The 9054-nt window shown below is 34.6% G+C and overlaps 1 protein-coding gene across 1 annotated transcript in view; it reads left to right on the top strand.

Moving 5' to 3' along the window:
• Positions 1-9054, top strand: part of Ipk1 (Inositol phosphate kinase 1) — a 78534-nt gene that overhangs the window by 49761 nt on the left and 19719 nt on the right. The window lies entirely within an intron of this gene.

Genomic DNA, 9054 nt, shown 5'->3' with positions numbered 1-9054 from the left:
TGCCGCTATAGCATGAACCTTAAAAAAGTAAAAAAAATTTTTTTCACAAAGTGGCGGCCGTTTGAATTCTGTTTCGAAAAATTTTTTTTCAGATGGCCGCCATTTTGTGAAAAAAATTTTTTTTTTGGACCCCCCACTTTGCCAGCTCATAACTTTGTGAATTTTGAGTTTCTTTTTTTCGTTTAATTTTTTATGTAATCTTAAAATATCAATAAACAAATGATAAAAAAATGGATAGTAAAAATAGTTTTTGTTTCGTTTGTACAGAGGTTCAAAAACTGCCCGAAATTCATGCCTCTAGACTAGAATACCTCCTTAAGTACAATACGATGCTTGATGAAGTATTCATATTTTCTTTTATCTCTTCTCTTGATTTTTAATAATTTGTACATATAACAAGAATCAAATCGAAATATATGTCATACACATGTATGTACTTGAAAATTTCATTTATTGCTTTGATTATAGTTTCGTTTCAAAAGTTACACTTGTATTTGTGTATTTTTATAATATATATTGCAGTATATGAATATATTTGTTAATAGAGTAAGATTCTTTTGCTATTTTAAAACGATTTGCGCGTCATGATAAAACAGGATATTTTAGACATTATTGCTCGTTTTACTATATTTTTTCAAGGTACATACTGTGATAGTAGAATTAAGTTTAAAAGTGACGTGATTCTATTACTTACATACGATATAACTACGTATATCCGAAATTTTTGATGAAAATGAAAAAAAAGCGTTAACAATTCCATGTACAATTTCCAATTTAGGATGACTACTGCAAATCACGCAATTGCCATGTATTGTAGATGAGATAAAAATTATTGTATTGTGTGTGTCTGTACTTCGATTCACATTCATTCAGAATTAAAAACTTTATTCTACGCATGTTATATTATCTTTAATTTTTAATTTCATAATTTTGATAGTCAAATACAGATATACATATAAAATTATCGTTCACTTGATTGCCCCTTTGTATGCAATAGCCAAGATTTCTTCCACATATGTGATGTATACGATATCATGTTCTGTTTACAAGTTATTCTATGTCTGTGATAGAAATTAGATTAATCATTAACGTAAGCGCAGACGTCGACAAATTTTGTTTCCTGAATTAAAATTTCTTATGACACTGAACTGGTACTATTGGTAAAATGAAAAACAGTTGAACGAAAATGATTTCCATTGTTTTTATAAGTGTTTCCTACAATACTTATTCTTAAATGCATTAATAACTTGTAAATTGTTTCTCTTCTACTTGTCCGATAAAAAGATATGTAGCATCCATATATTCTCCTTTACTTCTTGACTGTTTGTATATCGTATGTTCACAATTGCCTAAATTCAACAAATATTATATAAATGTTACAGCTTAACATAATAATATAATATCTAGTCGCAAATTAATTTTTGTAATTGCAGTTTATCGAAATAATTTGGAAAACGAAGATGTTTAAATGATAGCACACATATGTACAAAATTGAAATGTCTATTTCGAAAAATGAATAAAAATTTCCCAAAAGTTTCACATAGCGAGTTTGTCGTGCCACAGAAAAGCGCACTTTCCACAAAATGATAGTCAGGTATAATTAATGAATCTGAGCGCGTTTTTCTTGTTACTTTCTAACGATACAAATCGGCTCCATATCGCGTGAGATGTCAGTATCGATATCGATGACGAGCTTTTACTCAACGTTTTAGTGTTAGAACGAGAGCATATCTGTATGGAGTCGTGGTTGTGGAGCGACAATGATGGATAAACGATGAATCAAACACCAGGTAATCGTCGATGTTCAATGATCGAGCGACTGAACTAATTTCGCAAGAACGACGAGTTTATCGTCATAAACGATGCCAATTAAAGTTAGAAGAAGTGTGTTACCGTGGGAATACGATACGTAACTCTATTAAAAGTCGAACTTTCAAGTTGAAAATCAGCCGCAATTTACCTCGAAAAGAGAGTGCGTCAATTGCACGCTCTGTGTGTGCGTGCGTGCGCGGTGCGCGCGCGTGTGTGTACACGTCATATATTTGGGCGAAGAAATACATTCATGTTAATTAGAGTATGTTTACAGATTAATCAGAGTATGTTTACAGGAAAATACATGATATTATAATAGTATCTTCCTGTTCGGAATTCGTTAAATTTACATGGATCTGTCAGCTTGCAAAATAGAAATTCTTCTGAAATTCTAAAAGTTACGAATAATCGTAAAGATCGTAGAAGTGAGGAGCAATGCGAATTTTATAGTATAATCATTAGGTAGGATAAAATGTTTCTTTAAGGAAGGAACTTCACAATCATGTACGTGGATTAAAATTATTTAAGAGATCGACATTTTATACAAATGTATGCATGTACGGAATAAAGCAAATCACAAATTTCCGGCAGAGAGATGTACGTGCAGGAATTGTGATTAAATAACGTTTGATTGGAAACGGCGAGTCCATACGAAGGAGACAGAAGTTGTACCCTGTTCAGGCGCGGCGTAAACCCAACAGAAAAGTTGTACAAGATTTGATAGAAATGGCGAAAACATTTCATCGGAACTGGGTGAGACGATTCGTTTTTCCTTCTTCGAGCTGAAATTATTTCATAACGAAAGAGGTTAAATCTTATCTGCAAGGAACAGAGACGCAGTTCAAAAACCCGTTCCCGAGCGTTGTTAAGGTTTCTCGCCATTGAGGTTCACAGGCCATGACGATGTGGAACAAATACGAATATGAGGCACTTTGCCTCTCGTAAAGAGAGGAGGACTGCGAAATGGCGACGAATTATTGTGCTATAGAGAAAGAGGAACCACAAAAGGTGATGCGCCGTGGATGACAGTCTGGGAGGAGGATACAGAGGCTGATACGAAGGCGCTGGTGAGAATGGAGAATGACGAGCGTGCGGGACCAAAGGGGCTAGGGACGCGGAAATGGCAGTACCGGTGCAGCGGTGATGACTACAATCTACAACTACATACTCACAGCGACGATGTCGGATTGGCCGGCGAGGGGGGGGGGGGCAAGCAAGAGACGAGAGAAGGCGACCGATGGTTGTCGTAGAGGTCAGCCTCGGTTGTTGCCCTGGCCCCCTGACGTTGCTTGATCCGCTCGGTTACTGCCCCCCTTATGCCTTAGAATCACGATATTCACGATTCCATTCCATTCGATGTAGTCTTTAAACTGTAGACCATCGTAATTTCTTTTCTTCCTCCTTTCTCTTTGTTTCAACTCCACCCCTTTCTGTCATCCCTGCTTTGCTTCGCCACTTTCTCTTCAATGCGATGCTCCGTTAATAGAATTATCCGGTTTTCGTGTAAATCAATTCGATGTTTCTAGTCCAATGATCGTTGCCCATGATAAATTCGAGAATAATGTCGCGAACATGGTTATCAATTATTTATATTTAATTTTTGTTTATATGTAACGAAATAAGACAGTTGGTAGAATTAGTAGAACAACAAGTATTAGATATATATATATGTAATTAACGAACGGTGAACATTTCGAAATAATTTCAACTTTTCGAATACTACGAAAATTCAAACCGCTTCAAACATGAAGTAAGATGAGATATTTAAGGGACTCGAGTTGGATAAAAAAACCTTATATATTCTATTGGATTCTTTCATTTATTACAATAAAAATTAGAGATTATTTTCATCATACAGATACGTATATATGTATGTACACGTATGTAATATAATACATTTTATTACAGGCAGTATATATACGTATAGTGACCTATCTATATAACATAATCCTACTAAAACTGTTGTAAAACGTAAAATGTCAAAAGTGTAATGTTAATGTTCGATTAATTGATTTATTACATTAGTCATTAGGTAATTTTTGCAGGTGAACCTAACTAATGAATATAATTGTCGATTTGTCTATATGATGGGATTGCAAAAATTGATAAAATGGAAAAGAAAACTTGACACATTTACAAAAATGATAGGTACATGTTATAAATTTACGAGAGGTAGACCTATGAGCAATGGGGGCATACTTTCTCGTTTTGAAACCTTCTCGGCTGTTTGAAAAAACTAATGTTCGCACTTTAAATCATTCTCCTCGTGTAATTTTGTCTCTTTTGTTTTCTCCATCAACGTTAGACATTGGAATGGTTTAATCCCCTGCCATTGAAACAGCACCATTGAAAACTTGAAATTGTAGCTTTGATTTCTTTAATAAAATTAAGGGTTCTAATTTCTAGTAGTAGAATTTATTAATTACATAAACGTTTGTTATATATATTTCAACGGTCTCATTTTCTGAGCCTGATAAATTGATAACGTAACAGACGAGGACGAATAATGTGTAGCATTTATTGATTTCAGTTTTTAATGCAACATTGAAATATGTTCAGTGTACAGTAAATTGTCCGGAAAGAAGGCCTTCGATCAATGTTATCGATTGTACCGCAAAAGGAAATAGCTGTTCTTTTTTTGATGTTCGTTTCTTCTTCTGCTTTTGCTGTTATCATCGAATTGCCAACCTCTTCTCGCTTCTTTTCTTCAATGCATTCTCCCTTCGCCGTCTATTGTTCCTTTTGGTCGAGTGTAATTTACGTTGCAGAATCGTTTGTGCACGTCTCTAGTGTTGGAGGGCACGCGAAAATATGACGCCTTACACTTTACACGTTTCACGTGTCCGATATAAAAGGGGTTTGTTTTCTTCTATTCCTTCTCTTGTCCTTTTTCTTCTTTTCTTTTGTTTCTTTTTCTCTACTTAGCAGCGAAGATTATCCATTGTAAGTACAACTTGTTCCACCAAACTCATCGGTCTTTACAATGTGATCTAGCCGTTCAGTGGATGGATTGTGATTCGCAGTGGCGTAATCAAAAACGATACAAGCAGGTTCGTTTCTGTAATCTCGAGTCACGGAGATTTCCGAGCTTTTTTAAGCGATCCGTGCTTACATCTTTTCATGCTTTGGTCTGTAGCGTGGTGTGAACCCACCATTACAAATTACACGAATACGTCATCGCGTCCGTACGAGTTCCAATGAGACGCTCGTACTTATTGCAAGTCGCTGAGTTTCGCAAACTCATCGGTCGTTAACCTTATGCGAAAATGGATAAGACAGTTGGACTGTAGCAACGGCAACGCCGCCGCCGAGCCGTTCTCTGTAGACATCGAAACGTTTAACAAGCGGCGACTAAGTGCTTTTAAACGTACGATTAAACCTTTTTCCTCTGTGTTTCTTGGCGTTAATGCAGCCGACGAACCATTTCTATCATTCGTTTTCGTCAGAAATCAGCTCCGTTTCGACGGGTTAAATATTCGTCGGTGTACCTTCGTAATTAGAAAGAATAAGTCGCGTTGCATCAGACGAGCTTCGAGAAACTTCGAACGTCGATCAAACTGCTTTTGGTTTCATCTTAACTACTGATAACAAATTTTTGTCCATGAGTAAATATTTTGTTGCTGAGAACATTGCAAATCATGATATATCAGATTGTCCGAAAAGTTTATTTCATTTTATAAGGAAATACAATAATAGATGCACAACATTTTTTGTTTTATATTATTTTATTGAATTACGTATGATCCCCATTTTGTTCTATTGGAACAGATACCAATAAAATCATACAGAATATAATTAATAAATAATTATAATATATAATTATATTTATATTAATATAAATAATATCTAATTATATTACAATAAATAGATGATCCAATAGGATCATACATAATTCAATAAAATAATATAAAACAAAAAATGTTGTACACCTATTATTTCCTTATAAAACGAAAGAAACTTTTGGGGCAACCTAATACAATATATAATTATTTGAGTGAAATAATTTCGTAAAACTGTTGTTGAATATTTTTATTTTTTTACAAGTTAATATATAGACTGATTTTAATTATATATGTCTCATTTTCTAGATCTTTTTGATATCTACTTATGCATCTTTCGTAACAATGATTGCTACCTGTTCACGACTTTCGAACACGTAGGTACATTTTATTTCAAGCGACCTTCCGAAACATCAAATGCAAGAAAATTGCTGTTTATAATGTTTCTCGATTGTGTATGTTTCGATGACTAATTAAGTTTACTTAGTCTAGTAAACTCGTATCATCTTTGTACACGTTCGACGTACTACTACAAACATGCGATGTTTTTTCCATTTTCCAGATTCGGTCGCACAACGAAGTGAATAATGAGATAACTGGTCTTGTAACTTGTAACGAGATTATCATCCGGCAATGCTAGCTAATTTTTTACTTCATAACCAGCGTAATTGCGATAGTATTTGAACGATCGCCCTAAACTTATCTTCTGAATTCTCTCGATGCTCTCCGTTAAAAATCTTTCAACTTATATATATGTCGGAGATGAAAGAACACCGGGGTCTGTAATTGAATAATTGTAGTTATTCAATCCGATTGTAATTGTTCGAGAGTTGTGATAATGGAGCTTGGGCTCGAGGCGACAGTCAGTCGCCGAACGTAGCCGCGATCACGGGATGAACGCTTTGTCTAACAAAGGCATGGAATAATTCTATAGCTCTCCTTAAAAAGGAAATAGTTGTAACACTCGACAGTAAACATTCCAACGGTCTCTGTCCCGTAGCTCGCCACACGCAGACCCTATTCTTCGAGTAAGATGATTGCTAGATGTCGATGCGTCTCCGCAGTACATGTTCGGCTAGCTCGAGGGCCCGTTATAAATCTTAAGATTTAGCCAACTAAAGTCCTTCAATCAGACAAACAGTCTTCGTCCCAACTATGGGAAAATAGGGGAGACCTATTTTTCAACGAGCGGCGTTCCCACTAGCAACTTTCCCTCGAGGGCGGCTAGCATCTTTTTCTAACCACCGATATGGAGATTGACCAATTAGCAGCAACGCCAATTTCCCTTACTTTCTGAACGAAGGCTTTTCTCGACGAATCCGATGATCTCGTGTCCTTAGACACACCCCATTATAGTTTTCCTCTGTGGCATCATCGGGACGGGAAAGACATTCTCGTTCGCGATCTCACTGATGAAAGGAGTAACCCTTTACGACCAGTGAATATCACGCATCCGACTTAGATTTTGTGAGTACGTTCATCTATCATCCCGTCGACCGCGGATTCGTTATTGAACCTAGGATCATTGTCATTAGTTTCTCGAGTGCCTAACTACCACGGTTACTTGTCCAGCTCTATAATAATCGTATTTGCACTAGTCAATGTCTTCTCTATTGCATAACGACAACGTGTAACCCAAACGAAGATTCGTTTCACGCCCCTAACCCTAATTCTAATGTCCGCCCCGACATATACTTATGCTATGGTGGAAAGTGTCAATGTAGGACCTATATAAATATATATAATACATTATACATGTTCTTTTACACTTTACATCAACTCGTATCGAAATAAAGATTTTTTCAATTTAATTCTTCAACAATTTTTTAATGATTTCAAGCTTTCTCTTACCGATTCTGATAATCATTAATAATTTATGGTCAAAGAACGACTTTTCATGTAAAACAGCAAAGTGCAAGTCACTCATATCTGTATAATCTATATGTTCCAAGTATCATTTTGTATATTTATTACTACAATCTTTTATTTTATTTTGTTTTATTTTATTTTATTTTATTCTATTTCATTTCATTTCATTTGATTTTATTTCATTTTATATCATTTTATTTTATCACTATATATACCGTTGCATTGTGGTTGCATTATGTAATTGCAGACCATAACAAATGTTATTAATTCTTACTTTTCCCGTCAGAATCAAAACCAGCAATCGTAATGCTTTTCCTCGTGAATAAAAAAGGTGTAGATTAAACATTTTCTTATAGTTAACTTTCTTCATAGTAAAATTGTGAATTTGTAAAATTCATTTTTTTCCCGGTGTATGCGTTTATTATCGTTTATACTAACAGGAGGAAAAGATGTCGGCGAAAAAAGGTCGGGTAGAAAAGAAAAGCATTAAATTACTGAAAAAAATTATTCAGTGTTCTGTACGTAGAATTTTCATCAACCTTGAATAATATTTCAAATAATTTATTATTTAGAATATATCTCTCCGAAACTGTTTGAGCAATATTTCCATGATGTTCTATCGCTGTTTGCGCTACAGGTTTTCATAAACGTGTAGTATAGAATAGTATAGTACAGTACATTATAGTACGTTATAATATAATACAGTATAATATAGTATGGTATAATATCGTATGATAGAATGCTGTATTATAGTATAGAATGGTATGTGTACATATACTTACATGCGTTCACTAGAGATTTCGAAAGTCGACGCATATGGTACGCGGCCCTCTTTATTATTCAAATGACTTCATTTCTATGAATCATCGCTTCCCGTCTAGTCTTAGCGCATGGAAATATGTATTATAATACATATACTTACGTGCATATGTATATAATATATGTCGGTGAGGTCTATCGTTGTTACGTTAGGAAAATGAAATAATCATCTAATAATCAATTCGTCAAGATTGATAAAAAGCGTCAAGACTCTTATGACATGAAACATGTTGAGGAATTATTAATGTCCATGCTCTATCTTCATTCATCGACCAGTTTAACTCTGTCGAATTGCATGAAACTTTGATAACGGCTTTTATCGAAATGTAAAATGGTTGAGATTTCTCCTTGAAACGTTAACCTTATAGAACAGTTATGTCGTGAACTTATGACGTTTAATCGGTACAAATAATTTCTGCTGGTTAGTTCGAATAAAAGACAATTATCTGATTGATTGTGGTAAAATGCGACAAATTTGTTAGTGGAAGATTATAATGTTGGTATACGCACGTATATATACAGAGTAAGTCAATAAGAAGTACTATCTTAGATGAATTATGTTGCGTTCATCGAGAGATTCATCGAGCGGATGCAATTTTATTTTCTAATATCTTATATCTTCTGAGATATCAAGGTTATCTTGAATTTTTTAAATGGTACCGTATATTTTTTATAACGTAGGTCGATCCAGCTGGACATTCTCTACAAAAAAGCATTAATTTATGTATACCGAAAAACCATTAGTTTAACAAATATTTTAACTTTAATGTCAAA

The sequence above is a fragment of the Bombus vancouverensis genome, chromosome 6 (genome assembly GCF_051014615.1).
Source record: "Bombus vancouverensis nearcticus chromosome 6, iyBomVanc1_principal, whole genome shotgun sequence".
Taxonomy (NCBI): domain Eukaryota; kingdom Metazoa; phylum Arthropoda; class Insecta; order Hymenoptera; family Apidae; genus Bombus; species Bombus vancouverensis.
The sequence above is the reverse complement of the archived record's forward strand: the minus strand, read 5'-3'. Positions and strand labels throughout refer to the sequence as shown.